The sequence below is a fragment of the Paramormyrops kingsleyae genome, chromosome 4, assembly GCF_048594095.1.
Source record: "Paramormyrops kingsleyae isolate MSU_618 chromosome 4, PKINGS_0.4, whole genome shotgun sequence".
In the NCBI taxonomy this organism is placed as follows: Eukaryota; Metazoa; Chordata; class Actinopteri; order Osteoglossiformes; family Mormyridae; genus Paramormyrops; species Paramormyrops kingsleyae.
The window spans coordinates 21,793,105-21,802,440 of NC_132800.1; the positions used below are offsets into that span (position 1 = coordinate 21,793,105).

At 44.2% G+C, this 9,336-nt stretch overlaps 1 pseudogene; it reads left to right on the forward strand.

Moving 5' to 3' along the window:
• The first annotated feature begins 218 nt into the window (after window positions 1-218).
• Window positions 219-315, forward strand: LOC111840247 (U6 spliceosomal RNA; annotated as a pseudogene).
• The last annotated feature ends 9,021 nt before the right edge of the window (window positions 316-9,336 follow it).

A 9,336-nucleotide genomic window follows, 5' to 3' on the forward strand; every position in this document is an offset into this window, starting at 1 on the left:
GCTTTATATTTTCTATTTTTTCCCCCACAAACATATTGCTCTCATAATGTGCTTAAATGACCCAGCGTATTGCTCCTAAGTCTGTTCAAGGCTACCAGGTCGTCAAAAAACAGTATAAACCAATCTGTGTGGCTATGAGACTTAAAGATTAACATCATGCAGATTTCATTGCTCATTCTGTCATTTAACAGTGTATCTTCTGCTAGCTTTCAGGCTTTAACTCTGCATGTGTCATATACTGAAATTTGAATGACATAGAATATTATCATGGCCCCTGTGCATGGATGACTCACGAACTGGTGAAGTGTTCCATTTAGGGGGGTGGTGTGTGTGGTTCAGAGGGTTAAGGAATTGTGGCTGTGATCGGAAGGTTGCTGGTTCAAATCCCAGGGGCGGGAGAGTGATTTCACCCTTGTGGCCTTGAGCAAGACCCTTAACCCCGACCACTCCTGCAACTGTCTGACTCCGCCCTCTCGAACGTCAAAAAGCATCTGCTAAATAAATAAGAAGTAAACAGAGCGGAATGTTCACCCTTAAACAGGCAGAAGGGCAGCCAGGGGCTTGCATGCCATGGCTGTAGGTGAGCAGGACTCCGAGGTCACATGTGGGCCGTTGGCTCTGAGGCACCGCAGGTCGTATAACGACGTCAATTTGTGAGGACTTCTCACTCTTACAAAACTGCAACACCGATAACAATCAGCGGCATAATCTTCAATTCTGTGTGGCCACTTCCCCGACAAGATGGAATTTGATGCCGGTACCATCTTGACCTCTGAATTACACGTGGAACACACCATAAAACCTGATTCGGCCCTTCAACTGCGAGCTGAGATACTTAACTCCTTCTGACTCAACAGAGGCCGGAGAAACAAGAAACTACACAGTAGCGATTGAAGGCTGCTCCACTGTGTACCCAAGACCAAACAGCACATTTACACAGTGACACAGTGACACGTCCGCAGTGGTACCTTGTCAGACAGGGAGACACATTGCCCTGGTTATTTCAACTCAAGGTTGATTGATGTTAGTGTGGTTGAAGTAATAAGGTTTTCCCATTTATTGCAAGTTCTATCCATGCTTTCCCAGAGCTGACCCCACAATATAAAGCCAACAATATTTCTTATCTGAAGATCTTGCCGACATGAGTGCGTTTGCTCGGTAACTTTTGTAGATGCTGATAAATCTGGAGCAGTGAAGAATGCTGTACTTTTTAGAGCTCAATGGTACATTCATATATGAAAAGGTCTCCCAATAAATGCCCCATTACTGGAACCTTCCACTATCCTGCCGCTGGAACCCTGAGCCCCAAAACCATAACAGCAGCATTCTGGAATTTCTGCAACCTTCTTCTGACACGCGGAACTACTGGCTTCCAGTGAAGACGTATGTGGGCTGTTGTGACATCTATCCATCTTCCGACTGCTTATCCTGGACAGGGTCATGGAGGGAAAATCTTGGTGCTAATTCCAGGCAACGTGGAAAAAGGCAGTGGATGCCAGTTCAGCGTGGCAGTGTGATGTTGCCTTGTTTAATTAGAGCGTGTATGCGCACAGGGAGCTAATGTACCGGACCACATGGTCTTAAGGAAGGATCGCAATGGCTAGTAGTGATGTACATACTGCCAGTGGAGCTTCATTGAGCTGACAGAAGCCCTGGATTGGGGTTGAAGCAGCGCTTTACTGCGATTCCTCTGTGTCTGGTAGCCACCTCACTGGAGATCTGCAGTATCCTTCATTGCAGTGTGTCCCACCTGGGAATGTTGTCAAGGGCAGCATGCAGCAGTATCCCTCTAACACGTCACTGCTATTCACCCCAACATGAAGTGGACTCATTAAGCCCATCGTGTCCAGTCGACGGCCGTTTGATCCAGGAGTGTGAACCTAGATGTGACGTCTGGCACGCTGCAAGCCGTCAGGCCACCCCCCCCCCAGCCCCTCAGCCCCTCAGCCCCTGACCTGGGTCCTCTCAGTGGGGGATCCGCAAGCCTCATGTTAATGTCGTCTGTACTGTCTGACCCGGAAACCTAATATTACTGTAGGACTCATTACTAACCGCTCTTACTTATTTGTACTATTACTACATAAAATAGGTGGAGTCCGGTCGGTGTGTGTGTGTGTGTGTGTCTGTGTGTGTGTGTGTGCGCGTGCGTGAGGGGGTTATGATGCAGTCCATTTATTGCAGCACCCCTGCCCAGACACAATACCTGCACTTGCCTAAACGTTTGTCTTTTCCTCCCCACATCGTTTTTTAAAAATCCACGAATCAAAGGAGTAGATTTAGGTATGACCAAGTATGTTTGGGTGCAGGGGGTTTGCAGCAGATTTTCTCCCTACCAGTGTTGAAACAAACATTCTCTCTTGCCACTAATATACCAGACAGAGCCGCAGTTCCTTCATCCTACCCTCAGGGCTCCTAGTTCCATTTCCTGTGCCCCCCAAAGCAAGTCTTCCGTATTATTTATTTACTTTAGCCTGCTTGATTCCAACACATTTACATCACTCCATGTTTTCCCTATAGTCAATCGATCACCTTCTGGTAATATCAAATCGGTCCCAGGGCCTGGTCCCATTGGGCTACTTAAGATCTGTCTTGCACTTAGATATAATTATTGTGTTTCTCCTACTCTTTTCCTCAAAATATCTCCCTCTTTTTTCCATAAAAGGCCTATATATGGCAGGCAACAAAAATTAAACGAGTTACACGAAAATTAAACGAGCTACATAAAAGAACAACGGCATGAAACATATCAATCACCATCATAATTATCATGGCATTTGTCTTTAGCTTAATTTAGCTTATCTTAATTTAGATTTTTTTATGTTCTTCTGGAACTAGCCTACAGTATTTTACTGAGAAAAGAGGTTCGGTTATGAAGGATAGGCTCGCGGACTTAAAACCTGAAAGCCGAGTTAAATCGCTCTCTGCTGATATACCCTTAAGGTACTTGAACTGAATTTGCTCTTGTAAATCATAAAACTATACAAAGAAGTGTGATTTTTGTCCCTGTGGATAACAATGTCGGCTAAGCAATGAAACAGCCATCATTCTTTGTCGTTTCTGGCAACGCTGTGTTTTCATTAATCGCCTTAATCAATAACGAGCGGAGTGCAAACAGCGAGAATAATCTAGCCGATCTATTAACTACAGCCATATAGCCAACGCCTTCCTGTTGAACTTTAGGAAGTCCTCTTCACTCAACAAGACAAGGAAATTATTTCCTGATAAAGGAAAGTATCGTCTCTTCTCCCCTACTGCGCCATATCTACGGGGAAACCGAGGTGTTTCATTAGAACTTCGTAAGGATTGATGGCGGCGCTCGTCCTTACCTGATTTTCAATTCAGCTTTCCTCCCCCCTAAGTGCCAGTGCCACTCCTTGTATTACTCTGCAGGATAAATGAGCACAATCGTTCAATCCATTAAGCAATTAAAGCCGGTAATCAATATACAAAGATCCCCCTTGTACAGATTCTGCCCGGACGGTTTTATTCGCACGTCACCGTCTGCTGTTTTCATACGGAGTACAGAGGAATAAACTAGACGGTAAAATGTAAGACTATATGGTACTATTTGTTTTTATATCTAATCATTACTGCTGAGGTTTCAATGAATGGAATGGCGCCATATTTAGCATTTAATAGGCCTACATTTAATAACACGACATTAGTGTCGGATAAAGGTGGGCACTCTCAATGCATTAAAAGTTTAAAATGAGGTTATTGCAAATTTCCGATTAAACTTACAAAATAACACGTAGGGCCTCCCTCTTCATTGACGAAATGGTTTTAGTGACTCCTGCTGGCCGAAATAAATCTGTCAACATGCAGGTATTAGCGTACATTTTATAGCAGTATTTTGTAGACTTTTTAAAGCAGCAGCATAAAAGCAATAAAAGCATAAAAAAGCAACAGACTATAGACTATAATTGAAAGAGAGCAGCTACAGAGATGAACCCCCACCATACACCCAGGTAAATGAATCGCTTTTTTTCTCTGTTTATACAATGTTTCTAAAACCCTTCCGCAACTACTTAATAAACCCCCCCCCCCCCCACCACACAAGAAAGCCACGGAACCCCAGGTTGAAAACACTTGTTTTATGAGAATGACCGCGGGGCTCACGGCTCAGCCGGTGCTCCCACCCGGGACGATGGTTCATTACCTGCCGACAAGCGTTTCCTCCAGGTCAACACATTAACATTGCGTCCGTTAACCTGACCCGCATCGTAAAGCCCGCCTTATTTGTAAGGTGCTAAATATACCGGTTTAAGCAAATCGCATTTTTCCAGAACAGCAATACATCACGGGTTTTCTGCAAACCCTCAGCTCCCTTAGCCATCATTACGCTATCTACACCAAATAAATTAAGCGTGAATTGCCGAGCACGCTAAATGGCTCGCGACACATAATCATCTAAATAATAACGAGGCAATCATTAAAGTGACCTTGATGGACGAGGTGAGGAATTTTTATTATAGAAAACGTAATGGTGCAAAATTGATGGAAGAAGCGAAATGTGCCTTTCTGTGTAATTTGTTCTCTGAAGTTTGTAATTTTTAACTCACCAAAATACGCAATAGTAAAGGTGATTAAAGTAATCTGAAGTAAGAAGAGGGTCGATATGTAGCTATACATTTTCAAATTGCGTTGCTTATCAATTCGAATTTGGCCGATTCTGCTGATGAGAGGCATTATGCGATTGTGTATTAAAATCTGAGCGTTTTTCTCTATTGCTGGCATATTATCTTTATTGAATAATCAGGGCAGCAGCGGGTTTGTAAGTTACGACGGCCAAATATTCTTCATCATATTCCATGCGGAGATTTCGATAGGGTTGGATTTTGAGCTAATGATGACATCTGCTGGGAGAAGATCGATACTGCATCATACAAACGAGCCGCTGGTCAGTTTGCATAACGACCTGGATCACCGCTGCAATGAAAGATCGACTATAAAATAAACTTCAGAAAAATGCTCGAGCGTGTTTTATTCGACCATGTACTCTGAACCACATCTTGTTTGCTAAACCGTATTTGTTCTTACCACGCAGTAACGGGCTGATCAACATATGGTGCTAATCCTTCATAAAAACAAGTATAACATAAAACTATTTACATTTGCAGAGTCAGATGACTGTTTTTAAATGGGTAATGTTTTCATCTCAGAATGAAGTTTGATTAGACTTCTACCATTCAGCATCTGTCATCTTGTATATTTCAATATCAAATCACCCAGTCTGAGAACAAATTCCTAGGTCTCCCCCTGAAAAAATGCACAGGTGCTCCTATACTAACCTCGTGGAGAAATCCCCAAAATACGTCTGTATCTCTGATAGTTTTGAAACCACAGCTTTTTGATATCTTAATTTTTCGCATTTTGCTGACTCAGCGTTATCTAGCATCCTGTCCGAAAGTTCAAAAGGCTGTAGTTTCAAAACTATTCGAGATACAGATCTAATATTTGAGATTTCACTGTAAGTTTGGTACTGGTGAACTTTTTCAGGGGAATCTGAGAGGGTGACCTGGGACCTTCTGGGTGATTTGATATGGAACGAGCCCAGTAAAGGACTATATCCACCTATTTTTCATAAGTGCTTATTGATTACAGGGTTGCAGTAAGTCTGGGACACAACCACTTATATACAAGGCATTTTGACCATTGTTTATTCAACAGGTTACAGATTTTACAGGCTGTAGGTGAACACTGGAATGTAAAGAATAAACCACAATTAATGTATAACACAGTATGTTCTTTCAGAACCGGTTTCACCACTTTCCTTTTAAGCTGTCTGTTGTGGAAACGAATCCAAGGTCATATTGCCAAGGCAGTAACATACGCTGTAATTTGTCTATAGTACCACTAGATGTCAGGCTACACTACAGAAAATCCAGCTGCGAAAAGCTCAACGTCTACGTTCACAGGAAGCACGCCGCTACCGTTAATTATTACGAAAGAAAACGGCATGCGATGTTTGAGGAAATGGCTTTTGAGCGCGGTGCGCAGCTTTTTTTTCCCAATCATTGCACTATTGTTGGTTCTATTGTCCTCCCAGCCACTGCAACTGTGGCACAAGAATTTCATCAAGTTCCTCCAAACACGTGACAATAAAACCTAAAACCCTGAAAGTGACTTTCTGAGTGGAGTTACAGGAACAACAAACCTGGGGGCTATTCCACTAAGCAGAAATTTCCGGTTAGCTGGATAACTTAAGTAAGTGACATTCATATTGGACAATCATTACATTAAATTATCTGGCTCATGGAAAAAATCCTACTTTGTGGAATACCCCTGCTACTGTGTGCACATGTACAAAGAAACAAACCTGTTTTAATCATTTAGCCCCAAATCTTCACCCTATGTTTTTCCATAAATTCTGAATACTGCTATGTTGACATGTTAGGATAAAAGTACCAATACCATTTTCTGGAAAGGAAACAAATTAAAATATCCTTAGAAAAATGTACAGACATATTATAATAGTTTCTTGGAAACAAACAGTAAATTTTAATGTCTGTCAAAGGATGTTTATATGTTGATACCGAACACCACTTTGTGACATATGGACATGTGATGTTTAGCTTGTGTTTACCCTAACTCTAACCCTAACCCTAACCCTGATTGACCATTTCCTGAGGATCCAGGCTACTTGGTTGGTTCTGACCTTCGTAATCTTCTCTTCCAGGGTTGTAGATGAACGTACCATCAAGTACTACTCAACCAGCGGCCTGTACTATGAAGCGGGGTTACTGGCTTATAGGGGTAACTTGTCGGATTTAAGGTAGTCTGGATAAAATGTAAGTGAACAAATATGAAGTCCATTTAAACTGTGGTACCTTAAATCTGACAAGTTACCCCCATAAGCCAGTAACCCCGCTTCGTAGTACAGAGCACAGGAAGATCTGAGATATCCCCTGACAATCTCCCTGTCCCTCTAGTGATGGATTTACTGTATTACTGTGTGGTGTAGGAGCTGGGTGCCAGTAAATGTGTAGATTTACACAGAATCGCTTCCACAGTGGAAAGAGAATTATGCAGGTCTGCTGGGTGCAGATTGGCACGTACTGCGTTTCACCTGTAGGGGGAGCCAAAGTGAGCTGAATATGCTGCTTCGCCGGTGGGCCCCGTGAAGAGAGTTTATAAACAGCTTGGATGTGTGAGTGAGGCTGACAGGCTGGGCCAGGCCATGGCGCTGCCTGGGTGCTGCCCTGCGGCCCTGGGCTCACATGGGACACCTCTCTATATTTAGTCACCATCAGAGCTTATCATGTGCACAAGCTCAAGAGGGTGGACTGATAGGCCTTCTGGGAAATTCTGATTGGCTACGGCCGAAAAGGGCAGACCTCTCGTGGTTAGGGTTAGGGGCCTGCTTTTGGGAAACTATGTGAGGCATTGGGGCCAAAAACCACAGACTGAGCCGCTGAAAGTGTTATGTTAAAGCCTGATCCAGAGTATGTGCCGTTTGTAGATGTCATTAGACAGGCTGGTTATCCGTGCATCACTGGGCTAACATGAGCTAACATGGGCTAACATGAGCTAACATGGGCTAACATGGGCTAACATGAGCTACCATGGGCTAACATGGGCTAACAGGCCGTCCAGAGGCTTTTTCAGGGGGGGGGGGAGGTGTACATTTTTTCCCCTCGGCAAATCAAAACAATATTCAACTAGGTGGGGTTTGCTAATTTCTCAAAACTGGGCACTTTCAATCATTTGGACAAAACAGACAGGTGCTCAGGCAGCCCCCACACCCCCCCCCCCCCCCCCAGCATGTCTCTGCACGCGCACACCCCCTCCCCTCACAAAGATTTAACCTCCACCACCCCCCTTGAAATATTTTTAAAACTTGAACATTAGTACTGAGTGTTGTGGAAGCGGAAACAGAAAGGTCCAGGTTCTGTTGCTTCTGCGGAGTAATTAAAAATCGAATATTGAGGCATAGGAAAAGTTTGGACCTTCTGGTTAATGCAACACAGCTAAAAGAATAACTGGTGCCTGCTGTGGGAACATTTTGGTATGCAGTCGGGCCTGATTCGGGCCAGCCCTGACCGATATAGCTCTGACTATCCAGCCATTTTGATGAGAGTAATCTTGTTAACACACAGATTCTAGAGGACCATCGCGCTATGAGCCAATACTGACAAACTGCCAAAGCATGGAAGTTCTTGATGTCACTCAGCCCAGAAAGCAGTACAAAGACTTTTTAAGGCTTTAGTTCTCCATTGAGTCACAGGCAGAGTCTTACTGCTAAAATTCAGAAGGTTTGGGACAGCAGTGACTCTTTGGAAGACTGGCCATATGGAAAAGATCTTACTGTAGATTGCATGGAGGAAAGGTGTCAGAATTACCCCGCAGGACTGTTCAGTGATGACAGCAGACATTCAGACGTCCCACCTCTTACAGAAATTCTGGGAGGGTCCCCCAAATGGACAGCATCTCCCAGACACCTGCAAATGATGTCCTAGAAATCTGTCCGCAGAGAATTAAAAATAAACTAATGCAGGTCATGGTGACAGATCATTTGCCCAAACAAGGTCGACATCTCTTACCATTGGGGCACCCCCAACAACCTTTAATGCCACCACCCTGCCCCCACCCTGGTCAACAAGTTTCATGTCCAGGACCCCCCCCCCCCCCCCCTTTGACTTCACAGAGCTGCACTTTCCAGGTGGGTCATGACCCCCCTCACCCCCCACCCCCGCCCAGCTCAGCAAAATTCGGTGGGACCAGAGGGACCCCAAAGTTCAAGGCTGAAGGTGGGAGGTCTTAACATTTCATTGCAGTCATCCCTGCTAAAGATGTCATAACCAGTTATCCAGTGTAAGAGTGATTAATCTTCCCTACGTGAAAGTAGTGGGCGTTTCGTAACTTTCTTCACTAAGTAAATTGCATAACTGTCAAACCTTATTGTTGATTTGAGTTTTCTTTTATCTAATCAAATATGGTTAAAGACTGGATAACATTCACTGTCAAATAAGGGCTCCAGGGATTGCGGCTGAGGGCGTGATTCCGATGCAGCTGTTGCGAAGCAGCGCTGATTTCCAAAGTATTGGAAGTCTGAATTAGGTGCGTCGTTTGATAACTGTTGACTGATTTTAAGTGCTACGAAGCTAGGTGCCTACAAAAGTGGCGCGATCGGTATATCACTTTACGCTAGCTCCCGAGCATCCTGCCCACAGCACTGGCCAGTTCATTTTCTTCCTTAAGAGGGAGAAATGAAACGGAGAGAACATCTATGTGGCTTCCTGTTGATCTCTCCCCGTTCTGCTCACCGCTTAGCCGGCCTCACACCTCATTCTTATTGGCCGTGAGTGGTCGCATGCCGGCTGCCGATTGGCCGGC